The sequence below is a fragment of the Anabrus simplex genome, chromosome 6 (genome assembly GCF_040414725.1).
Source record: "Anabrus simplex isolate iqAnaSimp1 chromosome 6, ASM4041472v1, whole genome shotgun sequence".
Classification (NCBI taxonomy): Eukaryota; Metazoa; Arthropoda; class Insecta; order Orthoptera; family Tettigoniidae; genus Anabrus; species Anabrus simplex.
Genome location: NC_090270.1, coordinates 60,809,514 through 60,834,721, shown reverse-complemented (window position 1 = coordinate 60,834,721; position 25,208 = coordinate 60,809,514). Strand labels below are relative to the sequence as shown.

At 36.5% G+C, this 25,208-nt stretch overlaps 1 protein-coding gene across 5 annotated transcripts in view; it reads left to right on the top strand.

Annotated features, from left to right (window-relative positions):
- Nucleotides 1-25,208, top strand: part of LOC136876093 (Golgi integral membrane protein 4) — a 227,440-nt gene that overhangs the window by 75,377 nt on the left and 126,855 nt on the right. The gene's annotated exons all lie outside the window — the stretch shown is intronic.

Below are 25,208 nucleotides of genomic sequence, written 5' to 3'. Positions count from 1 at the left end.
AATAGGCCTTCACTGGCTTCAAAATTGGAAATCAAATGTAACTGAGCCTTCCCTAACTCGTTCTAATATTTACACAATAACTGACAAAAGACCTTCTCCTAGTTTCAGCAACAAATAAATTCAAAATTTCCAATTATCCATGTGGTAATTATGTGATTAACACCTCTCTTAATGATCCTTTATGCCATTTTATCTAATCACATGATCGTGTTGATAGAGATTAAATTGCTTTAATTATTTAATTAATTAGTTATGACTTCTTTAAATGAGTTATCAATCCTTATCTCCTTGAGTTACTTATTAAGTATTTAATCTACATTGATCATTGAACATTCAACCTAATCACAGATTAATTTTAACTGCTCGTTATTTTAAATCTTTGCCTTTACTTCTAAACTAAATAATCTTATTCATCTGAATTAAATTTAAAAAAAGAGAAATCTAAATCTCCGCGTTACTCTACTATAATTTCAATAATATTTCATTAAACACTTCCATAGAACCAACAAATCGACACAGGCAACGCCGAAATAATCTGGATCACTGAGATGGTGAACCCATGACCAGATTAAAACACAATATGCACAACTGACATTAGAAAAAATCGCTAAGTACCACAATTTATGTACATTATTTACAATCGAGTCCTGGGCATATTATTATCATTACATGATTTTCATTCTTGTTCTGGTCAGTGAAATCACGTGGATGAACAGAGGTTAAGTACACACTCAACTTTGCAGGTGGTATGTGATCGAATTAGAGTATCACTTTTATACAATGAATTATTCACATACGACGACGATTAGTCCTTAAATTAAGAGTAATATTCGAAGATCTGATATAAAACAATAATCACTACCATCAGGTGGGTCATCTTAAATTACTAGCACGTGGTCCGTAAGCCTCAATTAATTATTTTTATTTTTACACATAAGAACTGTGCCCAAAACGTGCTCAAAATTCCACTAACATGCTGTGTTCTCAAGACACAAACTTAAACACATTATAATCTCATCCCACAGGATTACCAATATTCCAGGCAAATTCATAAATAGAGCACATTAAATAACTTATTAAAAAATAATCTATTACTTTTATAGCTTACGACCATTAAGTCATTGTTTAATCCGATCTTGTAATTTGAAAATTATTATTATTATTATTATTATTATTATTATTATTATTATTATTATTATTATTAATATTAATGAAGATTACGTCTATCGGCTATCTCGAAATTAACTTGAAAGCAGATGACACAATTCAAAAGAATTATCAGACTATGCACAGATGAAACTCAATTCAACTCTAATCACTAGAACCACATTTAATTCTATCTCACCCTACCTCCAAATATCATAATATTAAACAAAGGTCAATTATTTTTAAGTATAGATCTGCAATCGAAAAATCATTCAGAAGATCAACTACATTTAACTACTCGAATAGAGTTCAAAATCTCGTTCACATATGTAACTAGTCTATCTTGCCACCATCAAGAATGGAAGTGTGGAAATATATCTAAATACTGCAAATTTTAATAGACTACTTGCCAGAGAAGAAGGATCATCTAGTTTATACACAGATGGATAGATATATTACAATGAAATGTACTCAAATTTTATGATGAGGTTCGATTCCTGGTCGGCGTCTTCTTCATTCCATTGGCTCCGTCACGTGCACCTCCCCAGTGCTACAATCGCCTTACATATTTAGCAATACATCATGGCACAGGAGTTGATGTCCCACGATGTGAATGATGTTCCTCTTGATGTAACTGGATCTATTTTGAGGTTGACGACCATACGAATGACTTGAGTCTTCTCCTCATGCAGGTTGAATTTTAGCTGTAACTAACACAATCAAATTAGAAAGTGCACGACCCAGTCGAAACTCCAGTGAAGCATTGAATGTTACACTTATATTTGAAGCTTGAAAATACACCACACGGCAATGTTCAACTATCATAAGTTGCAGAGTAGGCTGCTGTCCGTAAGAATGTAGCCTCGCCAAATAAGATGTAGTCCAGGTTGTAGTCAGCTGTCCGGAAGACGAAGTAATATGAGGATAAGAGTATGTGTGCTCGAGGTCTTATAGTTTATGGCTCGGGGGTGTGTCATTTTTCTGAGGAAGGTTTTTTGGTCCGGAAGTGTCACATTTTATTGGCTGAGACTATTCTGGAATTTTGTAGAGGTAATTGCTCACCCCGTGCACACGCGCTGAGCATGCCTCGAGAAACTTGTTGGCCACGTGACCTTCCCCTTGCTGTGATCGACGTGTTTGGCGATCAATACTTCGCTCTTGCTAGGAACTTGCCATTCCAGTTTATTACACACTGAAAATAGCTTGCTGACAACCAAAATCTCACCCTTGTTTTCTAATAAAATGTTCAAGACCCGCTTGTAGATTTATGCTTTAAATTCACCAAATTTGATGGGGACAGTATTGTGACCTGCAAGTTTAAAGTCCAGAAAAACACTGTTTGTGTACTGTGTGAACTGTTCCCAGTGTTAGGTGAAAACAGATCACTAATCAAGATGTAACTTCGTGTAAGTATTTAATTTCAGGGTTGATCATAACATATATTTGACTTGTATTAATATTGTTTGTAATCTCTTCCCTTGCCATTTCTTCACTATGTCTCAAGACTTTGCACCGCGTACTACGCGTGTTATTAACGTTTTTCCGCTTTAGGATCTTCTGGATTTCTCTTTTTGAAAGTTAGCAGGTATGCCATAAATAGAGGTGAATATTTCAATCTAGCGTATGTCAAATTTTGTACGCTTTTCACGAGTTGAAAAATTATTTTGCCAACTAAGCAGACAGCTACAGTCTTGAAACTTGGCAGGGGTATCGATGCTGAAATGGCCTACAAATTTGCTTCTTTGACGTTTTGTTGTATTTCCATCGGCTGCACCTTACATTGCTTTGGAAATTTAGATTAGGCTGAAATTGCAGTAAAGTTTCTGCATATTCCTTTCTTTTTCCCATACATTGTATGGAGCTATAGTAATGAAATTTGTTTTATATATGGCCAAAGTTTGTGGCAAATAGCCTGCTTAATTTCATGCTTCTATCTGTCTTATAAGTGTATGAATCAGTCTAATGAATTATTAAAAATAAACAAAATTGAACAAAACTGGGGCAATGAAGCTCATTCTGAGGGAGAGGGGGTCCAAATACGACAAAAAGTCATAGGACCAAAGTTGTAATTCTCTTCATTTTAGGACCTGAAAGGGCAATCCGTTTCTTGATAGCAACTACCGTTTAGCCACAATATACCTGGAAACGAAGGTCTGCACCATCATTAAATTTGAATATTTTAATATTTTTGGGGGGTAAAATAATAAATATTTGAACATCTCACAATTTTTCCATTGGTTACTGGCTGAAAGCTATAATTTTATGAAATTTTATTTTTCCAGCACACTGGATCATTGCGTCTGCCATTTTGTTTTAGGGGGATCTGGTAAAAATTTAAAATTTAAACTCTTTGAAATTTTTCCTTAGGTTACACTTTAATAGCTATTAGTTCACCGAATTTCAATAATAGCTATTAGTTCACCGAATTTCATGTTTCTAGCTCACCTGGAAGTGGGTAAACATTAATGTCAGTGAGTCAGCCAGCCTTGTGACTTTATTATAATAGAGATATAGATAAAAAATAGCAAAATCTAACGGTCCTGTCTAAATCCTATATAAACACTGTATTTAAAAAATCGTTTAGTACATCACTTATTACGACATATCATATAAAACGACTTGTTTTGACCACATTTTTGGATAAATGCATCAGCTATAACGTCCAATGTTGATTTTTGTTTGTAATGTATTTGGGGATTGCTGACAACAATGTAACTCTTATTATTGTAGATTTCAAATCAGTCTATCTGTTAAATAGTCAAGGCAAGCATCGCTGTGAAGATGTTGCAGAAGGAAAGGAAAGTGTTTAATAAAAAGTCACTCATAATATGGAGATTAGAACATTGGGAAACAAATGTCAGCATTGGGAAGAAATTGGCTGTATCAGCAGAACAGTTTCTACAGTTTGGAAGGACAGGGAGAAAATACAGTCTCTTTTCGAAGAAAATTGTTTAAAAATCAAGCGGCCCATATCGTCTGGGCACAAAGATATTGAAGAATGTTTACATAGATGGTTTCAGTTAAATTAATCAGCAGCAAAGAGCAAATAATGTGACGACCAATGGACCAACTCTTTAAGTGAAAGCCAGTGAATTCCATGCAGTCCCACTCCATAATACTGTACTGTAAATACAGTACTTATTTCAGTTGCTGGTACACTTTTTGAAGTTTTAATTTAATTCTGTTAGTTAACTATCTAAGTTTGCAGCCTAAAACTATCAGATATGACATTTTTAGCACACGCACAAAAAAAAAAAAAAACGTTTGTGCGACTATCGCCTGTAACGTCCATTGATTGGTGGTTCATTTAGGTTTGTTATAACCAATTTCGTCTGTATATATCCACAAGAGACATTTGAACACACTTCTGGTGGGGACCACATGAATATAGAAGATAAAATACTGTAATATTTTATATACATAATCCCTGCATGTCCATTTTAATAAGAGAAATTTTGAAAAGATAAAAGTTTTTTTCTCTTTTTATTTGCATAACTTTGCATATTTATGTTGGAAACCATATATACTACACTACAGTAAATGATAAAATTATAAAGCTACTAGTTGCATTGTTATCTTCGATGGAAGCATTTCAAAATAATCTGGCATCTGGTTTACCTTAAAAAATTTGAGAGGATAAATACAAATTTCTCTGGTGCAAACCAATAACAAATCTGGAAATTTACAATCTTTGCTGGGAGATGTGGAGTGCTCATTTTTCCCTACAAAACTGAAGTTATTTCATTCAGAAATAGACGTGAGCCATCCACGGCTAGCCTAGCTATCTGCAGTTTGTAACACTTGTGGTATTGCTCTCAACAGACAGATTTCTATTGCGATTATCCATCCAAACCATATCTTTTTTGGTCACATATTCACATATGCTGGTTCCAATTTCTGGAAATTTCGTTCTTTGTGCGTGAAATGCCTGGTAGTTACTGTTTGTCCCCAACAGATTACACTTGAGAAAAGCAGCTACAGAACTGTCTAGTCAAACATCCTCGAACATTTGAAGCACTAAAAGCCTTACACTAACGAAAGCAAACTTGTTTGCCTAATGAAGACAAGCTTTTTATTTCCCCCATTCATTATCTGCATCTCTTGTCCAACTTCATTTCCGCAGCACGATTACCAGTTTGCTCTGCTTCTTCAATAATACCGGGCTTTTCTTTAGCCGTGAATGACCTATTACGAGAAGCAGTGAAGTTTGTTCAGTTTGGTTGCATAGACTGTGGTACCAGAAAGTTGTAAAAGTTTTTCTTAAAAGGACTTCAAAAGCTCATTGATGGATTTGAAAAGCCATGATGATTCTCTCCTCTGTTTTTTTTTTTTTAAAGAAATGCTTGAAAGGGGTTTTTAGAAATGAGAGGTATTTGAGTAGTTTTTGTTTTATTTGAATGGAAATATCCTTCAATAACACAGATGTTGGGTTTTTCTTTCTTTCTATTTTTTTTACGTCACACCGACACAGATAGGTCTTATGGCGACGATGGGATAGGAATGGCCTGGGAGTGGGAAGGAAATGGCTGTGGCCTTAATTAAGGTACAACCCCAGCTTTTGCCTGGTGTGAAAATGGGAAACCATGGAAAACCATCTTCAGGGCTGCCAACAGTCGGGTTCGAGCCCACTATCTCCCGAATGCAAGCTCATGCTGTGCGCTCCTAACTGCATGGCCAACATTTCCGGTCTTCTTCCTTTTATACCAACCTTGATGCAAATAATACCTGCACCCCAACATTCACAGCCAATCCTGTAAGCCACATTATAATTAAATTCAGTGTGCCTTAAATTTAAAACTTGCTCTTTAATCTGCATAAAATGAACCATTTTATTATTAAAAAATATTTTTGCTATATGTTCAAAATGTTCATCATAAAATTTTCACTAAACCAACATTTTCCAAAATTACTTCCAAGTTTTCAAGATTTTAAATTTTTGAAGTATTTTTGTTGTTTGTGTTTTATCTGAAACCATCTCTTTTCAGTTTTGACTTAATTAATTTATAACTGCTAGGTTGTTCATTGTGCTGAAACTAATTTTGAATAAATAAATTTATAAACTACCTAAAATAAGGAAACATGTGGTAACAGAATTATACCTGAGAAAGGAATAACTTAATTAAAATAGAATAGATCATGTGAACTAAAATCAATAGTCAGATTAACAACCTGAACAAGAATGATTTTCCTTTTCCTTTCCTTTTTGAGAAAATATTTTATAACAAACTTTCTGTTAAAGATGTATGTGTGGCAGGCTCAAGTTAGTTTAAATGTTCAGTTCCTCTGATCACATGGGAGTGCATTTCAATTCATAACTCGGTCAGTTTGACAGTTACCTGAAATATTTTCACCAGATATGAAGGTGAAAGAGAGTCTCCATGGCTCAGGTGGCAGTGCGCCGGCCAATCACTGCTGGGTTCCGTGGTTCAAGTCCCGGTCACTCCATGTGAGATTTGTGCTGGACAAAGTGGAGGTGGGACAGGTTTTCCCCTGGGCATTCTGGTTTTCCCTGTCATCATTCACGCCAGCAACACTTTCCCAATATCATTTCATTTCATCTGTCAGTCCATTAATCATTGCCCCAGAGGAGTGTGACAGGCTTTGGCAGCCGGCAGAATTCCTATCCTCGCTGCTAGTGGGAGCTTAATTAATTCCATTTCTGACCTTCTCGAATGAATGGAAACAGGCTGTGGATATTCATTTTCATGAAGGTGAAGGCTCGTTTCAGTTTAATGTGGTAAAAAGGTAGCAGCCATGGCCTTAATTAAAGTACAGCCCCAGCATTTGCTTGCTGTGGAAATGGGAAAACACAGAAAACCATCTTCAGGCTGCTGATAGTGGAATTTGAACTCACCTCCCGAATGCAAGGTCACAGCTACACGACCCTAACCGCACGGCCAACTTGTTTGGTATCAATTTTAAAGAAATCAACATCTTGCAGCTATTTGTTTTTCAGTTGCTGGTGGTATGATCTTCAGCTGTTGTACAAATTCATTAAATGAAATGCTTAAGCAGGATATTTACATGTGTAGTTAAATGTACAAGAGTGAGCATACTACAAAGATACCTGAAATCTGCTATTCATTGTAAATATATTAGTGATTGACAGTCTGAGAAAGGGTCTCAAGATTTTTCAAAATTAGCGCAATGATCTGTTGCTCGGAAGGTATGTGGAGAAAGCGGAGGCAGGACGGGTTTTTCTCCGGGCAATCTGGTTTTCCCTTTCATCATTCATTCCAGCAACAGTTTCCCAATATAATTTCATTTCATCTGTTAGTCATTAATCATTGCCCTCCAGAGGAGTGCAACAGGCTTTGGCAATCGGCACAATTCCTATCCTTGCCGCTAGTGGGGGCTTCATTCATTCCATTTCTGACCTGCTCGAACGACTGGAAACAGGCTGTGGATTTTCATTTTCATGAAGGTGAAAGCTCATTTCATTGCCTCCATTTTTCATATATGGTATGTGATCTTTGGGTTCACTGATGCCATAAAATGGGCATAAACTATGCATTTTGCAAAGTACATAATGATATTGGCTTTGTATTGGTGAAAAGGCAGATTATGAATGGATTTTTTTAATTTTTAAAATTTTTTACAAATTTGTTTGGTTTATGTAGATGGATAAATGTTGGTTCAAAATATTGGTAAACTTTGTTGTAAATTTTAGAGCATTGTCTCTGCAACGTGCAGCAAGCTGCACTAAGCCTTCAGCTAGGCAGAGCTGAATGTTGTTTGTGCCAAGTTGTAAATTTTAGAGCATTGTCTCTGCAACGTGCGGCAAGCTGCACTAAGCCTTCCGCTAGGCAGAGTTGAATGTTGTTTGTGCCGAGTACATGAGTAATGTGAGTAATCAACCATAGTCCTTTTCCTCTGCTTCCACTGGTTTTAAAATATTGTTCTTTGTTTGGCCTCCATTTTTCATACATGGTATGTGATCTTTGTGTTTACTGATGCCATAAAATGGGGCATAAACAATACATTTTGTAATGTACATAATGATATTGGCTTTGTATTGGTGAAAAGGCAGATTATGAATGGATTTTTTAATTTTTACAATTTTTTTTTACAAATTGGTTTCATTTAGATGCTTGGTTTTATGTAATATACCAAGGTACTGGTATTACACGTTTTATAATAGTCAGCAGTTTCAAACATTGTGGACTATATATTGTTGAATAACAATTCAGAACTCAGGCAGATTGTTTTTGACACCATTTATTGGTATACACTTTATGATCGTGCTTCCGTACGAGGACATTATTTCATGAGATTCTTAAGATCCTAGACATCAATCTCGAGAGTTTTGAGCGAGATCCTTGCCCATCCCTAGTAAACATAGTCACAGTGAATGTTAAATTAAAAATTGAAACAAAGTACACTTTCAAAACAAGACAAAACCATGTTTACCTTTAAAATCTGAGAAACGGTACATTGTCATTGTAGGGAAAAGCAAAATCAGCGGGTCACTAAAATAGTTGTTAATTGGAGAAAAGCATATAATATAGGATTGTAAAAGTGAGATATTCTATTTAATGTTATTCCTGCTTTCTTTATGAAGTGTATACTGTACTGTATATGGCTCAGCATTTGAAAATGTACTGAATGTGAATTATCTCGTATATCAGTGATTTCTCCTGCCCCAGAAAGTTATTTTCAAGATTGAATTGGTAGTTTTGTGTGTGTCAAAGGGGAAAGAAAAATTGTTGGATAGTCCAGAGACTGTTATAAAGATATCTTTAATTTATTTTGCCTCTTTGTATTTTATTTAGTTGCATTCTCTCCTTTTTCTTATAACTGGCTTTTGATATGTATAAAGTTAAGTATGTGGAGACTTAAGTCTCCACAGACGAGATTTTCCACACATTAAAGTCAATTGATTTGTACAAAACTTCATGTAACTAGGTTTATGATTATCTCTTTCTCTTTGATAGGAAGTTAGCTTTTTTTTTTTTTTTTTTTTTGAGATGGCTATAGAATTTACAAATACTTATTTAGAAATACTTTTTTTAAATATAAATTTTGTTTATGAAGATGGATAAATATAAAGGTGTTGGTTCTAAATATTGGTAAACTTTGTTGTAAATTTTAGACATCCCTATAGCATAACAAACATTTCTCTCAAAATCACATTGCTGCCTGGTGCCTTTTCTTTATACTTAATTTGTCTTTTTTTATACTGTCCTTCTTTCATGCATAAAAATGCTTCTTTATACACAGAGGAATGCTTTGCTTAGAGCTATGGTGATGGGATAATGTCATAGCAGTTTCCATATATAAGGTTGTGAAAATTAAATTGGTGTAGGTTTAATGAATTTCTAAAACAGTGCTGTTGTGCTTTTCTAGATTTGGTTCTGAATAATAATAATATGCATGAATAAGTTGTTTTAAATTAAAATTAAAATAAAGTTTATTTGGTGAATGGTTGACAGTTACTTTTGAGTGAAGAATTGTTCTTTTAGACAGCTATTGCTTTGGTTTACCAGAAACATATGAAAAATGTGTGTATATTTAAAAAATGACTGGCTTATAAAATCAGTATTAATTTCATTTAGTTGTGATATGCTTCAGAGAAGCTGTATTTGTGAGCAGTCCATTCTTGTTGTTTTTTTTCCTTGGATAATAATCTCAAGATTATGTTAAGGGCTTTAACCAAATACAAGATTGTATACCATTTTATTTTGTATGATATATGTAGTTTCTTGTACAAGATGAGGTATCCATACTATGAAAACGATTTAATGTTTACATTCATTCAAGACTGGTTAAATGTTCTGCAGTTTTTAAAAATGGAAATTTTGAAACCGTGGTTAGAATTTTGTGGATTTTGTGCCAAATATTGAAAGATCTGATTAGTGAAAAATTAATGTGTATTTTTAGAATTCCTGGATAGCTTTAAAATGACTTGGATGAAATATGTTATCATAAAACATAATTAATTTTGTATTTCTGCTTAAATGTGAGACAATACCCAGTTTCTTCTAATGAACAAATATTATTCCTGTGCTTTATTTTCTATGCAGTATAAACCTAAACTATCAAAGTGTCATACGTTGTTAGTACTTATTCAAAAATAAATTATTTTTTTATGTACATGTTTCTCTTTATACAGACAGTTTATTTTTAATGATATGTTACTTTGAAATGATTCCTATATACCAGTTACCAAATAAATTAGTTCTGTTGAAATAAAAAAAAAAGTGTGTGCAATAATTTTTGCCATAAAATGTTTCTTTTATCCTGGTTAGGCTTATGAAAGGAAGCTATCTCAGGTAAATGAGGGATTTTTCAAAGTTATATTAGAAATAAAAATTAAATTATATGTTATGAGACCGTTCATGTAAAAGAATTAATTTAAAAAACAACTTTTCTTGGAAAATGGTTAAAAATGAAAGCTTTTCTAAAAACAAATATATTTATATTCCATTCTCTTTTGATATTCAGGCTTTTTTCTTGCTGAGGAAATCTCAGGTATAGAAAATCCATCCTGAACTTATTTTAAGAGCTCCCAGAAGCAACTTGGGTGATAGGGACCAAAGTTGAACTCCTTGTCATGAGGATCAAACTTTGGACCATTAAGTCACTGTATAGCATATTGACAAGTAGACAACTGCAGCAGTTAAATTTATAGTTTGGTGCTTCAGTAAATTATTATCTAGTGAAACAAATAATAACTAATTATTACCATCACTACTGAGGGTTGTTAGCGATCTCTGGTCTCTTTCATGACTGAGTAACTCTTGAAAACCCCTTTCGCCATCATTGGTGATGGATGCTCTGTTGATCCATTATGCGTCCCAGTTATTGCTCTACACCACACCATCTACTGTATGAGACTCCTGTGAAGTACAGTCATGTCCATATTATGCCACTCAGCTTGACAAGTTTTCAAAAGTGCTTCTATGGTACGAAGTCATCCGCTTCTCAGTGTTCTTTTGAGGAATCCAAACACACAGAAGTCTTTTGGGAAAGCATCTGGTGACTTGACTGGAATGCCACTGAAGGGAATAGCATGTGTTCCTGTTTCTAATCGTGCCAGAAATTGGTGGGTTGGAGCAGAGATGTATCTGGATGCATTATCTTGATGCACCCAAACACAATTCACCACTGTACTGTACAGAACTTGGATTCAGCATAATAGATTGTATTCAGTTTGATAGTAATTATAATTCACTTTCACATTTTTAAATACTCAGCAAATTTTTAACTTGCCATTATGGCAGTACCCAGCAATCACCATTAATTCTTTGGAGAAAGTTTCTCTGCAATAATTTCCATGCCCTCCACCTCCACCCACTTTTTTTTTTTTGGGCAAAAAATGTTATGAAGCTTTGAAGATTGGTTTCCCATTTTCACACCAGGCGAATACTGAGCTGTACCTTAATTAAGGTCACAGCTGCTTCCTTCCCACTCCTAGCTCTTTCCCATCCCATCATCACCATAAAACCTATAAGATGTGATTAGGTAGCAGGTTGTGTATTTGGCCCTTGTAGTGCTTTCCAAAATGAAGGGTCTGTAGCAGTGTCTGGATTTCTGGCCTTTTCCCTTTGGATTTAGTCCTATCTGGGCTTTACCAGTCTTATACAGTTCACAAGAGATGCAGTCTTTTAATCAATAAAAAACAGTTTCTTGCAATCTTTTATGATGCTTCCTAGTACAGCTGTATATTTTTAGGCATCCCATTACAGGACATTTCCATACTACTGCAATGTTGTGAATGCCAGGTGAATGGAGCTGTCACATGTGTTCTGTTGTTGTAGTCCTCTAAAGTTATTCTGGTGATCACTAACAACCCTTTGTAGACTCACAAAGCTTACCAACTAATTCTCATCAGTGTAAAGTATTTGTGGCAATAATTTTTAGAACCTCTGTGTAACACTCTCCTGTTGTCTTGTGCGAGGCCGTGGTATTACTACCACTAAGCTGTTTTTCAAACTCTCCTCGTCTAGGACATCAAGATCACTTGTACTCCAATAGAATTGCTTTGCGCACTTGGAGTTCAGTTATGTAGCTTTCTGCTTTGTCATTTCCTGGTATCTGCATCTGTGGATCAGTGGTAGAGTGTCAGCTTCCGGATTCCAAGATAGTGGGTTCAAACCCGCCAGAGTTGTTTTGAAGGGAATAAAAAATGTCCATTCGACACTCCATGCCATACAATGTTGGCATGTAAAAGATCTCTGGTAACACACTGGTGTTCACCCAACAGAATTAATTAAAACTCAGCCATAGATGCCCAAGAGAGATTTGTTTTACTCTGTCATCTAGTAGGCATATAGTAAAACAAAACATCGAAATTGATGAGGAGACAGCCAAGTGGCATCAACTTAAAATGTCTGCACACAGTAGCTGAGGCCATATTATTATTATTATTATTATTATTATTATTATTATTATTATTATTATTATTTATTTTTTCATTTCATTCAACTTCGCTAATTGGCCAACTAGGGACCACGATAAGCCTCACTTTACATTTTGGCATTTGTTCATTTTTCGCTTGATCCACATCGTCTTCATTAGCTCACTGTGTTTAGCACGATGTTCTTCTGTCCATTTAGCACCAGTTGCCCATTTTTCGTCCTGGAAAGCCCCAAAAGTCTTGATGGTTGCTCTGAAAAGATTTCGGTCTTGTGCATCTTCTGCTTGTAGACCCAGTTCTTTAAGATCTTTCTTGACATTAACTTACCATGGGATTGCCGTTTTTGGTTTTGAGTCAAATATACTGAAGGTACGTTTCATCCATCGAGAGTCGATCATCCGTCGTATACGACCGTAGAAGCGAACCCTGCATTTACGCATTGTGTCCGTGATCTTCTCTATCTTAGAGTATATTTCTTGCCTGGATTTTCTAATGTAGATGCCATTTTTGTAGTTAGGACCAAGTATGGTGTGTAGGATCTATCTTTCTTTCTTTCCTCTCTAAATCTGCAAGCGAACATATCTCAGACAGGATAAGGCATTCCGATGCATACAGCGATACTGGTTTGATGACACTGTTGTAGTGACGAATTTTTGTGTTCAGGGAAAAGCACTTTTTTTGTATATTTTGCGGGTGGTTTGGAAAGTGACTTCCATTTTCTTGATTCTTGCTCCTATGGCCTCTTTGTCAAGTCCATTTTGCTGAATCCATTCCCCAAGGTATTTAAATTTACTATCACGGTTTATCGTTCCATATTTGGTGTTTAGTTGTGCCGTATCATCTTTGATATTTGACATTACTTCTGTCTTTTGAAAGGAAATTTGTAAATATGTTTGTTCTGCTACTTCCTTCAACACATTGATCTGTTCTGTTGCACTTTCGAAATCTTCTGTCATAAGGGCTATATCATCAGCGAACGCTAAGCAATCTATTTCCACTCCATTTTTCTTTGTCCCAATCCTTACGGGTTTGTAAAGGTTTCTTTCTCTTAACGTCTTTCGCCACTCCTGTATTACCTTCTCAAGTACGCAGTTGAACAAAAGAGGTGACAGCCCATCTCCCTGTCGAACGCCTGTCTTGATCTCAGAGGGTTCAGAGACACATCCTTGGAATTTTACTTTGGATTTGTTATTAGTTAGTGATGTCCTTATTATCGCTAGCAGTTTCTCATCGACTCCCATTTCTGCAAGGATGTTAAGCAACACATCACGGTCGGTGGAGTCGTATGCTTTCCTGAAATCTACAAATGTAGATACATAGGTTTGACCTCTCAGCATATGGTATCTTATTATGGTTTTTAGGTTAAGTATTTGTTCTGCACTTGATTGGCCTTTCCGAAAACCTGCTTGGTATTCCCCGAGTTTGTGTTCAACTTGCTGTTCTAGTCTTTCAAGGATGGATAGTGACAGGATCTTGTAGGCTACTGACAGAAGAGAAATTCCACGGTAATTGTTCACATCTCTTATATTTCCTTTCTTTTGTAAAGGATGGATCAAGGCTAGCTTCCAGTCCTCTGGTAGTTGTTCTTTTCCCATATATCTACAATGGTTTGGTGTAGGATGTCAATTGCTTCTTCCGGGGCATGTTTCCACAGTTCTGCAATAATGGAGTCTTCACAAGGAGCCTTGTTATTTTTCAGTCTCTTTATGTGGCATTTGATTTCATCGCGATTTGGTGGAGAAGATGGCAGGTTTTGGCTCACTGGTTTGTTTGTTTTGATGGGGTTGGCTGGTTTTTCACAGTTTAGAAGGTCGTTAAAATACTTAGCTAAGATTTCGCAGTTTTCTTCATTTGATGTTGCAAGAGTTCCATCTTTCCTTAGAAAGCAAAGGGAAGGTGCCTTGTATCCTATATATATATATTATATTTTGTATGGCATGAGGATACATTGTTACAATTTGGTTATTTACAAATATGTACAATTACACGAAAAACAGTTTCATCTATACACACAGAACAAGTACGTAATAAACAAACAATATTTATACATTTGAGCTCATCAATATCTGCATTGCTGCTAAAGCTGAATGTCCAGTTTTGTTATCCAACTCACAGCTTCATCACTGGCCTCGTGGATGCCCTTTATTGTCCCACTGAATCTTCAGAGTGGGCACTCTGTGACGATATGTTGAACGGTCTGAGGCACGTCAGAGCAGTCGCAATAAGGGTCGCTGATAATCTTCCACTTGTGTTTCCAGAAGTTGCATCTGCCATGTTGAGTTCTGATCCGATTAAGTGATGATCAGATTTTTCTGGGTAAGTTGAAACAAGGAGGTTGCATAACTGGATCCGAAATTAGACCTAATCTGTCAGGGTTTGAAGCTGCCCACCCATCGCACCAGGCAGTGTTAGTATGAAATTCATCTTGGGCTAGCCTCTTTCCTAGTAACCAAGAAGGGTTCCTAGATTTCAGCCTGAGATCTTCACGTAGGCAGTCTTGATGTGTTGGTAGGAGAGGATTGTCACAGCATTTAAGCCATTCTTTCCTCAGTGCCATTTGTCTTCGGAGATGAGGAGGTGGAATATTTGAAAGAACTGGTAACCAATCCAAAAGTGTGGATTGGATGGTTCCTGATATAGTCCTCATTGTATCGTTTAACTGAGTGTCTATCTTCTTTGTATGGGCACTGTTGAGCCATACTGGGCAGCATATTCGGCTACTGGGTGCTGTAGTTCGGAGGGTGGATGCAGATGGGCCCCAGCTTGTTCCTGTGAATTTGTGCAGGATGTTATTGTGGGTTTTGATCTTGGCAGATGTTTTGCGTACATGTTCGCTGTAAGTCAAGGATCAATCCAAGGTAACGCCTAGATATTTTGGATGAGGATTGAACTTCATTATATGACCTCTGAATTGAACCTGAGGGACATAATTGGCTTGTCTGTTGCTCAAATGATAGCAGCTGACCTCTGTTTTTGTTATGTTTGGTTTCAGTCGCCAGGTTTTAAAATAATTATCAATTCTGCAGAGATCTTTAGTGAGTGTGGTTTCTGCTCCAGCAAAATCACCAGACTAGGCTGCCAAACAGATGTCGTCAGCGTATATAAACTTCCTAGCATTAGTTGAAGGTAGATCTGCTGTATATACGTTGAAGAGCAATGGGGCCAGTACCGATCCCTGTGGTAATCCGTCACTCAGTTTGTAAGTTTTACTTATGTTGCCGTGTGGGTGTACTTCAGTCATTCTATTAGCCAACATATTATTCAGCAGGGTGGCAAGCGTCTTACAAGGGATTAACTTCAGGAATTTGAGGATCATTCCTTTTCGCCAGACTGTGTCAAGCTGATGACAGATCCACGAACACTGCAACGGTCTTCTTTCGATCTTGAAATCCTCTCTCAGTACAGGTGGTTAGGGCTAACACCTGGTCGGTACAGCTGCGGCTTGGTCTGAAGCCAGCTTGTTCAAGTGGTATGTGCTCTAGGATTTTGGCTGAGATTCTATTGTATATTACTCTCTCCAGTAGTTTGTAGCAGACACTTAAAAGGGCTATGGGTCTGTAATCTTCTGCACTGTCTCCACTTTTCCCTGGTTTAAGGATTGCTACTATTTTTGTTCTTTTGAGTACCGATGGTAGTTGTCCAACATGTAAGATATTGCTGCAAAATTTGACAAGCCATTCCGTTGTTCGGAGGCCACAATGTATAAGGAATTCTGGGTATATTCCATCCAATCCAGCTGCTTTTCCTGACTTTATTTCTTTTAGCACAGTTGAGATCTCAGCAGCTGTGAAAACAGAGGAAAACTGAGAGACTGCTTTGGCCAGGGTTATCCTCGATTTTAGCTCTTGTTGAATTCTTTTTGACTCTTTCTTATTGTGTCGACAGGTTTTCTTGTCAGGCTGACTAATCTGTTTGCCACCTCGTTTGGTTTTATCTTAGAGCTCTTGGGACCGAATTTGGGAGTGCTGTTGCCAAGTTTCCTTAGAAGTGACCATGCTTTTTGACTGGAATGTTGAAATTTCATATTTTCCATGAGCTTGAACCATTTTTCTTTTCTAGATGAATCTAGAGACTGAATCAGTTCATCTGCAATTTCAGGATCACTACTGAGCATACAGTACATTCCTCATATAGCTCTGCATTTTGGGTTCCATCCAGGAATATACTCCTTCCTGTATCCTCCTGGGATATGCTTTTTCGCGATGGCAGATGTTAGTTTGACAAAGCGCTCGTAATTTCCTGTTGTAGGAGGAATCCACTGTACATTATGTTCCAGTTCGCAGGTGAATTTAGACCAGTTGGCTTTGGAAAAATTCCAGCGGGGAAGTGCGACCGATCTGATGGCAGGTATTTCCAGGCGGACTTTGACAAGCACTGGTCTGTGTTGGCTTCGGGGAAAGTTGTTCAGAATTTTCCTAGTACAGTGTAGAGGTCTTCCAAGAGAGTCTTTTGATACAAAACACAGATCAGGGTTATAGTCCTTATTCCATCTGGTAGAGTGGAAGGAGCCCTTTTCTTTGGCATCAAACAATGGAAAAAGATCTTTGGCATCAGCCCATTCAGACACATCTTGTCCCTCTTTGTTGGTATAGTTATAACCCCATTTAGTGTTCTGACTGTTAAAATCGCCAAGAATTACGGCTGGGTGCTGTATATTCTGGATGGTCTCGTTTAGGCTCCAAGGTTGACTAGGTGGTTTGTAGATGTTTACAATTTCTGTATTTGCAATCTTTGTTTTAGAGCAAAACATGTTGTTATCAGTATTTGTGCTTATTATTTCAGCTTCCTCTATATCATTTTTTACATATGTTGCTGTTCCGTACTGTTTATGAAACGTTGCATTGAGCAGATTGTATCCGGGAATCCTACATCTGGCATAAAGCTGGTCCTGGTTTTCACAATGGATCTCTTGCAATAGAACAATATCCACCTTGTGGTTAGTCAGTATTTTTGTTAGTCACTTTTGGGTCGACTTGCTCCTTCGATGTTGAGCTGCAGAATGTTTAGAGTAGGATCATGATATTCAGTGGTGCTCTGAAAAGGGCCATTTATGATTTTAATCATTTTTCTCATATTGAGTTGATGAATCCTCTGAATTGCTGGGATATCCACAAAGCAGAGCTTTGAGTCCAGCAGCCAAAGTTGTTGCTCTCTTAGCACCACCTAGGGATCACGTGTAGAGTAATATGAGGTTAAACCTACGGACGTGTAGCAACGAAAACCCCGCTGTAAAAATGGCTGACTAAGTAAGGGCAGAAGGTGTAAATAAACAATTTAAGCTTTGTGGCCTAGGCAATGCATAAAATGTAGGGTAGAGTTCCCATCTGCATCGTGGTTTCCGTGACTGTGTAAAATGGCCGACATTTAGGGCAGTAAGAGTGATAGAAAAAAAAAAAAAGAATTTACAAGAGAATAATAAATTGCCCCTCTGACTAGTGTTTACTATGGTTGGATTGCAGGAAAACAAGATGTCTGACACTTAGGGCACATAAATATAGTAAAAATATGAACTTAATATCGCTTGTAACAGAATGTATTCACAAGATAACACCACCACATGGACATCACATATAAACACAGCACGGATAGCAGTTAGAACCACAACTGAGGCATTAGTTCTTAATAAATCCATAAACGTCTCAGCACATCTTTATCTGATCTTATCCTTGAACCTTCTTTTTAAAATTTCTGAAGTATTCACGGGTCTCACCTCTATGAAAGTCTTGCTCAATCTTGTCCAGTAGTTCCTTTTCATATTTGAGTTTCTCACTGCGTATTATTTTTGCTGTTTGTGCTTGTTGTGTTTTGTACATCTTCCAATCTTCTTTTTTTTTCGAGGTGTAATACTTTTTCCAGTCATTCAGATGATCCCCTAAGGTCTTCTCGCAGTTATCATTCCAGCACGTGTGCTTCTTCCTCTTATTGATTTCGGCCACTCCTTTTGCAGCTTGTATCATCTGCTTTCTCGTGCTGTTGAAGTCTTTTTCCACTGGTTGGCAGGTTCTTTGAATTCATTCTCTCTTTCTCTGAGCTTTTTTGTGTCAAAGCGAATTATGGTAGGATCGTTCTTATTTTTGTTGAGAGAGATTGACCGAAACTTGATTACTGATACATAGTGATCTGAGTCTATATTTATTTCCTTTTTTACGGTAATGTTCATGATTTCTGGACTGTATCTTCGAGGTATAGCAACAGGGTCTATTTGGAATTCTCCTATTGTTTTGTTTGGGCATCTCCATGTCATCTGTTTTCTTGGTAAGTGACGAAAGTGTGTTGACATCAGTTGGAGGTTGTGGTTATCACATAGTTCAACGAGGCATTCTCCATTCTTGTTGGTTCTTTTGTGTGCTGGGTAGAACCCAACAACTTTCCTGTGTTTCCGTTCACGTCCTACCTGTGCATTAAAATCACCCATTAGGATCTTGACGTGGTGTTTCGGGATTTTCGCTAATCTGGCATCCAAGATGTTTCAGAATCTATCTGTGCCTTTCAGGTCTTTTTTGTTTTGTCCATTAGTTGGAGCATGTGCATTGACTAGCATATTGTTTTATTTGCACAATGCAGGGATAGTAGGCATAAAGCTTCAAAATTTGAGACTGACCTAAGGATTCTGATGTGTTCTTCATTACTCTCTTATGGGATCTGCTCTTGAAGAACCGATACCCTTCAGACTCAAACGTATCTTCGTCAGTGAAGCGAGTTTCTTGCAGAGCCATTACTGAGATTTTATTTTCGTGGAGGGCATTGGTCAGCAGTTTCATCTTACCAGTTTGTATTAGACTGTTTATGTTGAACGTTGCCAAAAAGTCTTAGATATGGGTTTCAGCTTTCGTGACAGTTCAGGATTTCAAAGACGCTCCGACTCGTCTTTAGCATGATGTTGCATCCCCCCCAGAATCTGAACGGGATGCATGCGTCGCTTGTCGGCGACGGTGGATTTCTTTGAAAAGTTGCCACCTGCGGTATTAACTTCATGTCCTTGTTTTACCATCATGCTTGAGAAGCTTTAGCTTAGCTTGGAGCAAATTGCTCATTCTGAATACAGCCAAGGTTGTTAGCCCTGGAGGGCCTCAAGATGTTCTCCGGCTGCGGGCAGGCATTTCCTCCTTGCTCGAATAGTTATGGTTTTCCCGCCAATACTCGGGTGGCTGATTGCAGTGGTTTCCCACTGGGCGATGGGTTCGCCACATCCCTACGCCATTATTATTATTATTATTATTATTATTATTATTATTATTATTATTATTATTATTATTATTATTATTATTATTATTATTATCCATTATTTTTTAATATTTTGCCATGAGAGGCATGCTAGTCTCCTGAGGAAATAGTGTGAGTGTTATCTACATTTTTCAAATCACAAAACAGAAATTTACATGTAATTTTATGTAGAAGATTTCTTGAATTGACAGGTTTTTTTGTTATGACGTATACATTGGTATATTCCATTATTTCATGGAAACTGTAGAGCTTGGCTAGATACTGACTGCTGTGGAAGAGTTAACTGGCGTGGAAGTTATACACACACATATATTTTATACGTCTTTTCTTTCATAGCAGCTAGAAGGGAAGAAACAAGCATGAGAAGATCTGTACAGGAATTAAATATACATTTTGTATTTTTAAAAATTTAATGTCAACATCAAAGAGTTTAGCAATGAATAATTTGATATGCAAATGACAACTGACCATAATGTAACGTATAACCTCCTAAGGAATTCCGCAACAATCCTGTCTCTTACTGAGATTCTGTTGTTCTTTAGTCGTTTAATGTGGCTCTGAATTTCTTCCTTGTTTGGTGGAGATGATTCTTAATGAGTGAAACTGGATGCTTCTTCAAGAAATATTTCAGTGGGTTCGGGGCATTTAAGAAGTTTTGAGAAGTACCGTGCAAGTTCTTGGCAGTTTTCTTTATTAGTAAGAGCCAATTTTCCGTCTTGTTTCCTGAAACATAAGTTCTGTGGAATGTATCCTCGGATTTTTTTCTGTGAATGTTCTGTAGAAATCCCCTGTGTTGTGGTTTCTGAATTTTTCTTCAATTGAGTCCAGTTGTTCTTTCAGGTGCTTTTTAAATTATTATATTATTATTATTATTATTATTATTATTATTATAAAAAAATGTTTTGGGTATGATTTAGCGGATGTTTAATGAGCATGGGTGAATTAATAAATTATGTAATTTAATGGAGTTTAAATTCTTGTTCTTGACTGATCTATGATTTAATTAAGTAGAGTAAGGAGTGGGGGAATCTTTTAGTGATCGTTGAGGTTATTCTGGTTGTCTTTTTTTACAATGTATATTTTGTATTGCCTCCTTTTATTTAAAATGATTGTTTATTATTTTCGATGTATTATCTGAAAGTTTTAAGACGTTTATGAGAAAATGTCATGAGAAAAAGACTGGACTTGTGGAAAAACAACTCTTGTAGCCTCCACCACTGTGGTGCACCACTGTTGATTTGTGAATTTTTGACGAATCCCACCCTGTTCACTGACCTAGCCCTGGCAGACGTGTTTTGTATTCCCTGAACTGAAATTCATCCTGAAAGGATGACTGTTGTAGTCAGTTGAAGAAAACAAAGTGAAATCACACGATCCTTCTAATTGTCTACCATGGCTGCTTGCATTAGTGGAAATGGCATTGAGAACCTTGTATTAATGGAGGATGGAACTACTTTGAAGGAGACAAAGTTATCTAGGCTGCAGGTAAGCCCCCTAAAAAGTTATTTTCAAAGTTTTTTTTTTTTTTTTGGAAGGCCTTATAGAATTTACTGAATATAATTATGATTTTCATTAAAGCACTCGGTTGATATTTTAAGAAATCATTTGCTATAGCAGTCATGCTACTTTAAAAAAATAATGAAACTAGAAACTGGAATCACTTTTGTTTCTTTGTTTAAAATGAGAATTGTAAGATAACCTGTGTCTTGTTAAATATTTGAATGTTAGTTTATGTTGTCACTGATCTGTTATTACCAAGGGGTGAAAGTGGTTAAAATATCATCTTTTTTTTTCCGAATTAGACAAGTTTCCTCATTACACAAAGCATCTTTTTTTCTTAAATATCTGATCACCACCACCGCTACACAAAACATAATGCAGTATACAGTAGTTTTAAGTATTATTTAGAGTTTACCCATATCTTTAAAATTGAATAATTGAAAAAGAGGTTCAACCTATTCAATACATAAGAGAAAGAAATGTAATGATTACATTCTTATTTAATAGTAACTAGAATTGGGACCGGTTTCGACCATAGTCCAGGTCATCGTCAGCTGATCAAAACATAAAAAACATGAAAAACAATGCATATGAAAAAGAAAAAGATTAAGTGAACTCTGGATCGGTATAAGAGGCAATATAAAATGATGATGGGGGTAGAAACTGTGAGTCACTTAAAAGAAAACAGTGCGTAATTTTATGAATGGTAGTACGGCACACGCAATGATAGGTAAAGTCTCACAATGTTTATGAACAGCGGAGAATGGTCAAATGGGTCAGTTTTTACACACCGTCAGGCACAAAGTCACAACACTATCGAACAACATATGAAGATCTATCAATATGTTGAAGTCGAAGATGAATAGATTTATAGAAGCAAACTGCCAGTTCCCGGTGATCAGTGCGGCACACTCAAAGTCATGCGCTGTAGTCTCGGACGCCAAAGTAGAATGGAGAATATCCTGAAGATCCAGTATTTGCCTCAGTTGCGGGAAATTAAGTACATATATATAGATACATACAACGCAATTCAGTATAATTGAATGAGTAATTGTGTTACTGCTGAATTCTTTATCTTTATCTGTCTACGCATGACATTTAGCTATTCAGATTGATGTACGTAGTACTGTAGTACATTGATTTGTTTGTTGTTATTATTGCGCTTTATTATTATATACAGTGTGATACACAGTATTTCATTTTGGCAGTATCACAACACTATATTACACTGTTTCAGAAAACTGGATATATGCTCCTTAAACTTATTTCCATCATAAAACTCTATACAGTACTTCACAACACTAAGCTCTCTTCCACACATCAAACAAAGAAACTTCTTTCCTTTTCTTTCTAATCGTGTGTTTCTGAATGCAGTTCTGAGCTGAGTACATTAGTTCAAGAAGAGTGGAAGAGTTAGAGGTAATAGTAAATTGCTTTGTCAAAACAGCACTGTGGACCTGTTTGTGGGTTCGAATCTTGTTTTGATCTTCATCTTCTTGCTCATATCCTTCTTCCATCTCCTCCTCTTTCTCAGTCTTTCTCACTGCTAGAAGGGCTGTAGCTGATTCAAAAATATGGTGTATCGTAAGTAGTTTATCACTTCAATGAAGTTCTCTGCCTCTTAGGGAGCGTTTCTTGCTTGACACAAGTTGGATATTGCCGACGCATTTCCAAGCACTTCATTCGTTCCACCATCCATACTATCACTCTCTCCAAACTTTGCGTCACTTTGTCTGAACAATGACATTGATCATTCCAGCACCAGAAGTGCACTAATATTGTACGTAGGACTACATCAGTTCCTAATATTTTCCGCATTGTACAAAGTAGATTTTAAAGAATTCTTTCATTTTTCGTTTCCATTTCTGCGTTGAGGAGATTCTGCTTTATATAAAAGTAAGAACATTATGATTCCGTAAGCTTCACCAGGACCGAGAAAATATTCCACAGTGAACAAGTTTCCACTTTATTCATGTTTCACTTTGAGCACGTTTTACTGTCTTATAAAATCATTAACATAATATTTAATCAGGTACAGGACAGTTGGCAAAATATCGAGGAACAGTCATGTGGAGAAACTTACCTGTCATAAGAGCATGTGTTTTAGTTGGCAAACTTTTTGTCATTATTTTTGTGTTTGGAGTAAGTTAAAATCAGTATATAACATTGTGAGTGTGATTCTTAACAAGAGTATAAAGATATGTGCTTTGTTTGGCTTTAGTAATTATGAAGTGCAGAGAATTTTCATCTTTCTTCCATTTCTCTCCTGAAAAGTATGTGTGGGTAGAGATTGTGTGCACATTTATATATATTAGTACAAGAATTAAATGTCAGTACTGAAGTGTTGTTCTTTTAGGTGTGATTAGTGGGTTTTGAAATGTCAGAGAAGTGATTTGGATTATCAAGAAAGAAGGGACATAATGTTTAAATAAGACCTGTAAGATCTATTCAAATCATTTCCAAACCACTGACGTTAGAAATTCACAATTGCACAGCCAAGTGTACGTTAAATTCTTGTTGAAATTTTATGTAAATAATTCTCAAAAACATAACTATCAATAATCATTTCTTTCTCGTTTTCCCCTATCCTGAGATTAAAGATAGATCTGTACCAGTGCAGAATCTCCGTAGTAATAAAGCATTGAATGCTTCCAAAAGGGGTAGCTTTTGCTAGAGAAAAGGATAGCAAAAGCAGTCAGCAACAACAAATGAGCATATTTGTGTAGGATCACCTGATATTTACTCTAACATAACAGCAAGTATTGCTTATCAGGAAATCTGTATATGAGTAGATAAAATAAGAGTTTTGTCTGTACATTGCTCAGAATTAAAGAAAAAAAAAAAGGGCGAGTTGGCTGTGCGGTTAGGGGCGCGCAGCTGTGAGCTCGCATCCAGGAGATAGTGGGTTCGAATCCCACTGTCAGCAGCCCTGAAGATGGTTTTCCATGGTTTCCCATTTTCACACCAAGCAAATGCTGGGGTATACCTTAATTAAGGCCACGGCTGCTTCCTTCCCATTCCTAGGCCTTTCCTATCCCATCATCGCTGTAAGACCTATCTATGTCGGTGCGACGTAAAGCGATTTAAAAAAAAAAGAATGGTATTTCTGTATCTGTTATGTCCACAGAAACAAGAAACTGTACTTCTTGATTTTCAGTCATCTATCTGTCCGCCTGTATGTATGTCTGTGTTTCACGAGAAAATGGCTGAAGAGAATTGAATGAAAATTTGTATTTAAAGTTGAGGAATAATTTTATTCATGTTGAGTGAAATGGTAGTTTAGGGGAAGGCCTAAAATGTAGTTCTCAAATTTATGTTATTTGTGATCCTATCGATAAATACTACATAACTAAAGTTATATATAATTAAATTTCTGACCACTTATGTCTCATGCATTTTTACCGTACCGGCTATGATAACGGAGATGTTCATGAATATCGATTTTTGTTGCCAAGTCCATATTAACACCGAACCACGTTTTGTCTCTTCTGCTGCCACTCATCTTCAGTAGGTGGGATTATTGCTGCATCCTGAGAAAATGGGTGGACAGAATTTATTGAAAATCGGTATGTAAAGTCAGGGAATAAGGCACCACATTCTAGGCTATAAATAATTTTATTCACGTTGGTTGAAATGGTAGTTAAAGGGAAGGCACTTAAAGTTTTAAATATCATTGTTATTGGTTCTGTCGAAAAGTACTACTTATCAAAAGTTGCAGAGAATACAATTTCCGATCATTTATGTCTTATACAGCGTTACCGTTCTGACTATGATAATAGAATTGATGAATGTAGGCTTTCGTTGCTTAGTCCATAACAATGCCCAGCATTGCTAACGTGGAAATATTGTTAAATCATGTTAACTGGTGATATTTTTGTCATGATTGTCTTAAAGTGTAAAACCGTGTGGTCATCGATCCATACCGTCAAGGAAAATTGTGATTATAATAAAAATCTTCCGGGCTATTATCCCGTGATCC